The sequence below is a fragment of the Gorilla gorilla genome, chromosome 15, assembly GCF_029281585.2.
Source record: "Gorilla gorilla gorilla isolate KB3781 chromosome 15, NHGRI_mGorGor1-v2.1_pri, whole genome shotgun sequence".
Lineage (NCBI taxonomy): Eukaryota > Metazoa > Chordata > Mammalia > Primates > Hominidae > Gorilla > Gorilla gorilla.
Window position 1 is genome coordinate 71,243,122 of NC_073239.2, and position 10,580 is coordinate 71,253,701.

Here is a 10,580-nt window from a genome sequence, read left to right on the forward strand (position 1 = left end):
CAAATCCCTAGGCCTCAGTTTCTCTAAATCTATAAAATGAGAAGTTTGAACGAGACCCAAAGTGGAGCGCTCATGAGAAACACCTGGAGAGCTGGTTAAATATGCAGATTCCTGAGTTCCACTCCCAGCAATTCTGAGTCTGAAGTTTTGGACCCAGCAAGACTCCATTTCAGACTCATTTCTGCTTAGTCTAAGGCAGGCAGTCCACAGGCCAGGCTCTGAGAATACTGATCTGATGAACTCTAAGGTGCTGCTTCTTCCAGTAGTCGGAGACTGTATAAAAACTTCAGCTGGAGATTAGCTGATTATCCAGGCAAACCTTATGTTTATTGACAAACCTCTCTCTATCAGCATCTCTAGTCCTTGTGTACTTTGTGAGCAAGGCAAGCCCTGCTCCAAGGTGAGCGTGAGGTCCAGTGGAGGAGGGGAGGCAGCGCTGCCCTCCAAACTCTGAGCAAGTCAGCTCTGCCCAGCCCAAGGACTCCTCCAAACCTCCAAGACAGGGGCCTTCTCAAAATGCTACATGACCTTTGTGCTCAAAGTGCATTCCCAAACAGCAGACAGTTGCATTTTCAAGGTTAAGTGCAGAAACCTTTCCTTTTAAAGGCAAGTCGTGACCTTTGGATCTCTGATTTTTTAATTTAGTATATTACAAGTCTTCTCCATTAGCACAATGAGAGGGTGTAATGGGAATGAAGTTAGAAAACAGATTCCGACCCACGAGACAAATGAACCGCAACTGAGTGTGGGTTGTCTCATCCTAACCCCAGGCCTCATCAACGCAAACCAGGGGAAGTGCGTGGCTGGGGTGACCTAGTCACCCAGGGACACAGCACTCATACATGCTGATGAAAGTTCTGGGGTGCTGTGTGGAAATGAGTCCAGCTTATGAGTACATTAAATCAGAGAACAAGGCTTGATCACAACTTCCCTAGTAACTACTTGTGTAACCTTGGTCAGGTTACTTCACTTCTCTGTTTCCCCACTATTTCTTAGTTTCCCCTGTGTGTAAAATGGGGCTCACAGTTATTCTAAACATTAACTGAGTGCCCAGAGTGGGCCAGTAACTACACATTAACTGAGTACCCAGAGTGGACCAGTAACTATATAGTAAGCTCAAGCAGTGGGTGAAACAGGCAAAAATCCCTGCCCTCAGGAGGAACACAGACAGGAGACAAAGAAGTAGAGACTACAGGGTCATGTAACAGTCAACTGATTCATGCTATAAAGAAAAATAAAGTAGGGTGAGGAGCTAGAGAGTGCTGGGAGGCTATTTCAGATAAGGTGATCAGGGAAGGCCTCTCTAAGGAGGAGGCATTTGAACAGAGTGTAGAATAAAGGGCGGAAGGAGCATCATCATATCCAGGCAAAAGTCATCCAGGCAGAAGCAGAGTGCAGGTGCAAAGCCCCTGAGGCAGGAACATTTGAGGAATGAACAAGTGACAGCAAAGAGGCCAGTGTGGCTTGAGGAAAGGGAGCGATGGGGAAAGTGGTAGGAAATGAGGTCAAAGCCAGATCATAAAAGGCCTAAAAGAGAGCACTTTGGTTCTCATTCTATGGTGATGAGAAGCCATTAGAAGTTCTTAGCAGCATAGACTGATGTATGTTTCAAATAACAACTTCAGTTGCAGTTTGAAGAGGAGACTACAAAGGGAGCCCATCAATCAGGATAGGCTAGATCATGCTGCTATAATAAATAACCACAAACTCTGAGTGGCTTATAAAAGCCAAGGTTCTTTCCACTTACACTCCCCATCCACTGTAAGTTGGCTGGGGTTCTGCCCCACCCTGGAAACTGGGGACCGAGCAGCCTCTATTTGAATCATTGCAGATCACCATGTCAGAGAGTAAAGAGAGCACAACAACTCATGCATGGGCCCTAAAGCATCAACCTGGAAGTGACACGTGTCACTTCCACTCACATTTCATTTCATTGGCCAAAGCAAATCACCTGACAGCATCTGACTTCAAAGGCAGTGGGAGAATACAACCCTGCCATGTGCCTGCAAGATGGAATATTGTGTGAACAGCATTAACAAATACCACAGAGACCAGAGGGAAGCAGAGAAACCTATTATGAGGCTATTACAGTAATCCAGGCAATCGATGAGAACAGTTTAGACTGGGCGGTCACAGGGGAAGGTGTTGGGAAACAGATGCAGAAGATATTTTGAAGGCAGAGACAACAAGATTTGCTGATGGATTGGATGTGGAATAATCATAATCACCTCATAGTGGATGTATTTTGGTGCAGATTAAATGAGATGATGTAGATAAAGCTCTTGCACAGTGCACTGTAAACCTCAATAAGTAGTGATTATTATCGCTGTAGTTCTAGATTGAAGAGGTGTTTATGATAACAGAAGAGTTTAATTTTGGATCATTCTATTTTCCAAGATATATACTTGCTTTACTCTAATATCACTATGCACACTACACACACACACACGCACAGATTTTCCAGAAATAATAATAGTGGTTGTTATCAACTTGCTTCTAAACAGCCTTTCCCTCCTAGGAAACTTTCTAATAATGAATTGATTTTCCTATCAACTTCAGGGAAGTTTTTATTCCTGCAGACACACATTTGGGACCCAGAAAGTAGACTGCATAAAAGTCAGGAAGCCCCCAGTCTTTCTACTCAGATGTTGTAGATTAATAGTCATTTGATTTGGGAATGTGAAATGAACTGATAAGAAAAGCCATATGTACCAATGACATTCAGGAATGAAAACTGACAGATCACCTGCTTTAGAAGATTTGATTCTTCAGATTTTAAGAGGGAGGGAAAAGACCTTTAAGTGACATTTGCTCTCTTACGGCTTAAACAATTTAATATATAACATGAGGGAGAGAACATGATATAAACAATATATCCAGGAGGAAAAATAAATGACCTCAGTCCCAAAAGGCACTGTTATGCACTGGTACTATTCGTGTACACTATAAGGAATGATGTATCAGTTTTACGTCTAATCAGTGTCTTAATATATCACTGTCGGTTCCTGGAGTGCATTATACTATCTTGAGATGCGTGCTCACATTTTACATTAATGTGGAAAGTATCCATCCGTTATCAGCAGAACTTAATTCTATACTGAAAAATGAGGTGTCTGCTTGGTACACTTCTATTTTAAGGTTTAAAGTCATTGAAAAACCAAATCTGAAAGAGAACTTTGGGACTAGACTATGCTGTTTTTTATGACATGGATGTTGAGAGAGAATGGTTTGTTGGGTGTCTGACTCGAGGCATCACCTATGTTTTGGGTGCCTGTAGTTTCCAACCCCATTTCAGGGCCACTGTGGAGGCATCCATCTCATCATCTGTTCTTCATCAAAACTTCTCTCCTAGATCTAGTATCTGCTATGGTCTGAATGTTTGTGTCCCCCCAAAATTCATATGTTGAAACCTAATCCCCACTGTCATGGTACTAAGAGGTAGGGCCTTTGGAAGGTGATTGGGTCATAAACGTAGAGCCCTTATGACTGGGATTAGTGCCATTAACAAGAGACCTTGGAGAGCTGCCTTGCCCCTTCTGCCATATGAGACTACAGTGAAAAAAGGCGTCCATCTAAAGGAAGAGGGCCCTTGCTAGACATCAAATATGCCAGCACCTTGATCTTGGACTTCCCAGCCTCCATAACTGTGAGAAATAAATGTCTGCTGTTTCATAGCTACCTAGTTTATGATAATTCTGTTAAAACAACCCAGACTATGATGGCGTCTATTGATGATTCTTACCAGAAGTAATTTCACTATGACCAGTCACAAAATGATGACTTTTCCAACTGTAGCACTCCTTACACATTTACCAGTCAGGTACTTGGTATTCCACTATAAGCAAGAGATGTCCTTTCTTCTCTACTGATTTCTTTGTCTATTTATTACCAGTATAGACTCAGGACTTCTTTCTTCTTCAATGGTTTACAATTCATTATTGTCTTTAAGTGCTCAAATTATCTCTGACTTGACCGGTGAGAATCCTTTCAAGCTGCTTTCTGTGTCCTAGTGATACATTCCATCTTTTTTCCTTTATCAGTTTATTTCTGGTATAACAAGATATTTCAGGTTCATTTTGTACCTTCCTTGCCTCAGCCTGAGGATCAGTCATTTCTCCAAGGAGTCCTGGTTCCCTTTATTGCGGAATGATACCAGAGACCAAGATCTGGGTGTTAGATGTGCTCATTGCTGCTGGACTTTCATTGCCTCTTGGCCTTTTCAGTGGATAGAGCTGGGAAATATGCATATATCTGTATCTATACACGATACTCATACACACGATTCTGAATCCACACCAATGTCTCTAATTCCAATCAGTTCCTATAGGGTTCTTTCTTGACTTACACATTTGTGCCTCTCTTATTCCACTATGACAACTCTTGTTCCCAACAATATGAACTGATTTATTCATTACTCAATCCTGTAATATACCTAAAATAGTCTCAGAATGGTTTCTCCCAAAATCAAACCCACTATAAAGAGTTCAGGACTTGGTTATTCTCATCTCACCGCCCTATCCAAGACAGCATGGATAGAGTTGAATACCATGTTCATAAGTTATTCCAACCAGGTTTTTTTCACTGTGGTCATGTGATTCATTTGAAATACAGTGGGGTTCATTTGCTTCCGTTTTCTTCTAGTTTGGGGATGCTTTTTTTACTTTCTCCTAATTGCTACTTTGATTTTATTGTTTGAATATGTAGAACATTAACATGCTTCTGAAAGTCAAAACTCTGTGAAAGGCCATACTCAGAGAAATTTACACTACGTTTTACTCCTGTTTTTAAACAAGCAGCATGCCTTTTCTGTCAAATAGTGATCAAACAGAAGGAAGAAGGAGAGAAGAACAAATGACAATAGGCAAGAGAGAGGAGGAGGGTTTCATATCATTAGGAGCTAGCTCTAGACCAAGTTCTGTCATCCACATGGTGGGGACATCAGGATGTGGAAAGGGTTATGGATGAGCTCCAGGTCCCAGGCTGCCATGCCTGGGAGACTGGAGGTGCTCCTTTGCAGAATGCAGCTCACAGGGGTAGAAACTGGCTTGGACAGAAAGACAGTGGATTTTGGTTTTGACATGTCCTGTATTCTAGTGCAGCTTATCTTCTGGAAAGCCAGAAGAAGGCATACTAAATGACAGAAGAAAAGGGAATAGCAGCAGCAGGAAACATGGGAAGGGCCAAGGAAAGCACACGGCAGATGAACACTTGGAATTTGTCCTTTAAAGTACCTTGAAATTGCTTCTCTTTATTAACTGTCCCATTACCATAGCCACAAACGCAGCATCCACTGAAGCCTGTGGTCCTTTCTCGCCATCAGCCCCTCGGTGGGTCCTTTACAGGAGCACAGGGTTTAGTGGCTTTGGAATCTCATCGACCTTACCTCAATTTCCACCACTTTCAGCTAGGTGACCTTGTGCAAATCAGCTCATCTTTCTAAGCTTCAATTTCTCTTCTGTAAAATGGAGAGAGAACATATCACCTGCTTTGCCTGGCTGTTGTGGAGATTGTGGGTTAATATAAGGTAACTGCCCAGCACAACAGCTGACGAGGAGAAGGCACTCAGTAAATAACCGATATTTTATTTTTTTTCACTCAGCCTCAGGTAATCAAGAGTCCATCTTGCTCACACTCTAATATAAGCTATGCAATACTCTACTGCAGGGGTTCTCAACCTTGGCCACACATTCAAATCAACTGGGGAGCTTTAAAAAAATACCAAGACTCAGACCTCATCGCCAAGAAGAGTCCGATTTATTCAGTCTGGGGTGGAACTTGGCATTGGTATTTTTTAAAAAAGCTCCAAGGTGATTTTAAGCAGAGTTCAGCACCAATGCTCTCTTCGCATGCTAAATCCGAAGAGGGGCTCTCCTAGGTTGTACTCCCTCTTGACCCTTCTGACAGCAGTTTAGAGCAGAAATAGATTGCTTAAATTGTTCTTTTTTTTACCCCAAACATCCAAAGCATATAGCAATATGTTATTCTTCGGGAAGTTCTTTTCTGAGAAACATAAATACCACCTTCCCCACAGGAAGAAAGGAATGTTCCTCCCCACCCAAAAGAAACCTGCTCCTTTCTTACCCACCCAGGCAGGCTAGAAAGCAAAATACAATTGGAGCTTGGTCAGCATAAACTCAGCCCGGAGGAGAGGAGCCAGTAAGAAACACATCTTTCCATGGGCATAGTCCAAGCCAGTCCTGACCAGCGAGGGACCCAGAGGCTGGGGGCACTCCCAGAGGACAGCGCCATTTCTGTTCATTGAACAAATCATACTTCATGGCTGTTGTCAGCCTCTTGGAAAGCCCCATGAGCCACTGCACTGCAGCTATGCCACCCACGTGCAGCAACCCTACATGTGCACATGCTAAAAAGCAAGGAGTTAGTTTAAAAACTCTGGTCTGCAGGAGGAAAGGGAATGAATAACCATAAGCCAAGGCAAAATGTTCATGAATGGCTGAGGCCCAGTGGGGATGGCGGTGGATGAAGACCTTAGTGTGGACAGGTCCCAGCCACTGCCTCTCAGCCAGCTGCTTCCTGTAAAACCAGAAAAAGAAACAGTTCTGAGAACAGATCATGGCCTTATGATGAATTTATTTTTTATTTTGCAAACTTTTATTAATCTAAGATGTTTGATTTCCATTGTTTACTAGGTTACTAGTAGTTTGATAAGAGTTCTAGGAAATACCTTCCCTGAGGTCTAGATCCCCAAATTCTATCTGGAAAGGAGGTTTGCTGCCTTGGGTCACCAAACTGCCCTCCAAGGACACAGAAGCCTACAGATCTTCAATATAAAACTGGCAGATGCATCTCTAAAGGTGTTGGGCAGAGCATCTAAAAGGACAGTGGTTAGAATGTAGGTGCCAATACTGTACTGGTCATGAGCTATATATTTTTAGAACATTAAAGGGATCTTGAGCCAGGGCAATCCAGCCCCAGAGGGTCTTTGACCATTCTTGATGTGCTCAGGCGGCCCAATCCAACAGTATCTTTATAAGACGGAGGGCCCCACAACCAGCTGCCTAGCACAGGCCGAAACCCTGGGACACCCACCACGTCTGAGCCATGGCTGCTGCCCACACACAACCTCCAACGGCGCAGACCTGGGGTCCTTGGTGATCCAAAGGCTGTGGGAACAACTCCACCACCTGAGCCCCTCCCTCCACTCCTCAACTCTTTTCTCAATCCTGCTTGGAGTAGTAAGGAACTGTAATCATCCTTTTTATTCCCACCAGATCTCAGAAAAACTCTAGGGCACCAGGTGGAGAATGAGAAAGCAAGAAATAAATAATTTTAAAGACAAACAAGAGACTAAGGGTTTGGCCATCCATGTGAACAAGAATTATGACCCTTCTGCAAACCTACCTTTATTTACTACTTGGCTATAATTTGCTTTAAGATAGTTCAGCATGTGCAGGGGGCGCTGCGTGTGTGTGTGTGTGCGTGTGCGTGTGCGTGTGTGTGTGTGATCTGGTTTTAGCTATAAGTCTAGGGCTGGACTGCCCAAGCTCAAGAAAGCATTCTACTCAAGAATGCACAGACCTGCAGGGGTCAGCAGGAGTCCTTATTAGGAAACCCATAGTCCAGAGGCAGCTACTACAAATGTTTCTAATCCATATCTCAATCAAACTTAAGGCTTGCAAATTGACATATTCAATGCCAGAAATAGGCTGTTGTGTTTTTTTAAACAATAATAGTAGCCTGTTTACTAGAATAATGAATGTTTGAAATAGGTTCTCATTGGTAAAATTTCAAGTACATAGCATGTATAGAATAACAACAAATATAGACCATCCCCACCCTTACATGAATGAAGTTTGAGATTCCAGGTCCAGCCCACACATAAGAGGGAGGGATCATAAAAATGTATGGGCACCAGGAGATGGGCATGATTGGGGGGCATCTCAAAGTCTGACTGCCTTCTGTTTCCAACTGTGGATCCTGGAGGATTCTGGTTTCCTGGGCGAGTTATAAGAGTAAACAAATCCTGCCTCTGGAATCTTGGCATTTGCCTTGAATAACCTTTTACATAAAATAGTGGTCAGAGCACCCTCCACAGAACGTCACTCAATCCTGAACTCCTTGGTCAGTTCCCCCTTTTCCAGAGTGTTCCTCTCTTTCTCTTCCAGTATAAATAAGCCAAACTTGTGTCCTGGATGCTCAATGCATAAAGTATATCTGGAAAACACATTTGACCTGAGATGTTAGTGTTAATGAGGCTTACAACACTCTCCTTCACAGGAAACATATTTGAATTTTAACTGTAGCCTCTGGTGAAAACACCTCCCTGGGAAGCTGTTTGGAAGATGCTATGGAATGCAGAACTTTGATGCAGAAGGGGACCTTAAAGATTAGAGAGTCCAATTGCCTTCCTTCTACAGCAGAGTAGAAAATGGAATCTCAAGGACCTACATGACAACTGACCTACCCAAGCTCACGTAGTGAGATTTGCAGGGATCTTTACAACCAATCTCTCTCTCTGTCTCTCTCTTTCTCTGTCTCTCTCTCAAATAAATAAATAAAAGGGCAGGCTTTTTGTCACCCTCAAAATGGGTCTAGAGGTGGCAGCATTAGAAGCAGAAGTGGAGAAGGGTTATCAGTACCATAGCCAGGGCTTAATGCTGACTATGTATGTTTGTTGGTTGTTCTCAACACCTAGGGTCTTTCAGCCTATTCTGGTAGTTCCAAAGCCTGCGTTACCCAACTGTCCTGGCTCTTCTCTCCACTTCACCCAGCCCTGTTCCCTCAGGCTGATCACCCCAGCCACTCAGCAGTGCCCACAACAACTCTTACTCTAAAGATGACTGTCCTCTGAGGATGACATCCAGGGCTGAGAGTCAGACCCAAGCACCAAGAGCCGGGGTGTCCAATCCTCTGGACGGACTCCGCAAGACCCTCTGAACTAGACTGCCCTTGGAAGGAGGGCTTCACTCCTTGACTTCATGTCCAAGAAAATGTCATTGGTATTTGATATTTGAGCAAAACAAAGATATCCATGTTACATGAACCGATTAGGCAACTTCCTCATTAGAGGGAAGCAAGTCTCTGAGAGATCCCAGGCAGAGGGCTTCCAGTTCCATCCAAGTGTTAGCTCACCACCACTCAACACTGGTGTAAAGAACCCAGTTCTGAAGTCACTCCCTAAAACCAAGGCTTCTTAGTCCATCTCATCAGGGCCAAGGGAAGGGCAGCTATCTTTACAGACAAGAGTCCCATCTTTGGAAGCTGGTTTCAAAAGGTACACATTTCTTAATATTGTACTATTCGTTGGATTTGACTTGTGTGGCATAATGTTTCCTGAGCCTTAAAAAAGGAAGCGAAATCCAAGTTTAATGGGGACAGCACTGGACTATGTTGGAATGTATGTTTGTACATTCCCCATCCACAATCTTCTAATGGGAAAATGACTTCAACCAGCCTTTTATGTAGCTTAAGCTGTCTCTCAAACGCTTGTCACTTTTGGCCTCCTGATTTTCGGGTTTGGCTAGAGGGTGTGGAGGACTGAATTAAGATTCCACTTGGGCTGGAGGTAGGGAAATCTGAGTCGCCACTGCCTCAGATCCGCCCCTCTTTGCAGCTCTGTGCTCATGCCGTCACACTTCCTGAAAGAGTCTTGGCAGACCCGTGAGTAGGCGTGTACTTGTTAGCGGTACCCTTTAATTGCCCTTTTATGTACCCCAACAAGATGAGGCACTTCCTGTCTTGCCACAAGCCATGCCCCCAGGTCAAACATCTCCCCTCACATTTTGTTCATCAAAGACCAAGAGAAAATGACCATGCAGCATTCACACGGAGATGACATCAAAGATCCAACTGAACTGAACCTGATGAAGGCCTCCTAGGGGCTGTGGAACAGAGGAGGAGCTCCTTACAAGGAGGCCCCCATCACAGTACATCTGGGCTGCTCTCCACTGCCAGGGAGGACACCCGCATGCATGCACATGTGGATTTGAGCCAGATGGCGCACAGGAGGTTTGAGGCTTCCCTCCTAAATGTCTGCCACAATGGTTTAGATAAGGAAAATCCCTGATAATAGAAATGTCCCTAGGAGACCTTTTTAAATTCCGTGGCATCCTTACGTAATAGCTTCTATGATCCTTTCCTTTTTTTAAAAAAAAAAAAAGAAGAAGGATTTATTATCATGATACAAAATTTATTCTCAATCTAATTTATTTCCCATCATCTAGGGCAAGAACGCAGCTGGGTGTCAGGATTGTCTAGAACTGTGCTGTAGCACCCATTCTTTACTTATTCAGCAAATATTTATTGAGTGCCTACTTTGGGCCAGACATAAGAAAATGCTGAGTATTACTTAACTCTTTCACTGGTGGAAAAATCACAATGCAGGCTTCCATTCCAGGCTGCAATCTATGAGGATAAGGGTGCAAAGACATTATTACGTTCTTTTTTCATTTGAAGCTCCACATATAGATACAAAAGAACACAAATTGTAGGCATGCACCTCAATAAATTTTCCAGCCATACACTCCCATGCAACCAACACCCAGATCAAGAAGAAGCACATTAGGTCGGGTGCAGTGGCTTACAACTGTAAACCCAGCACTTCTGGAGGCCGAGGTGGG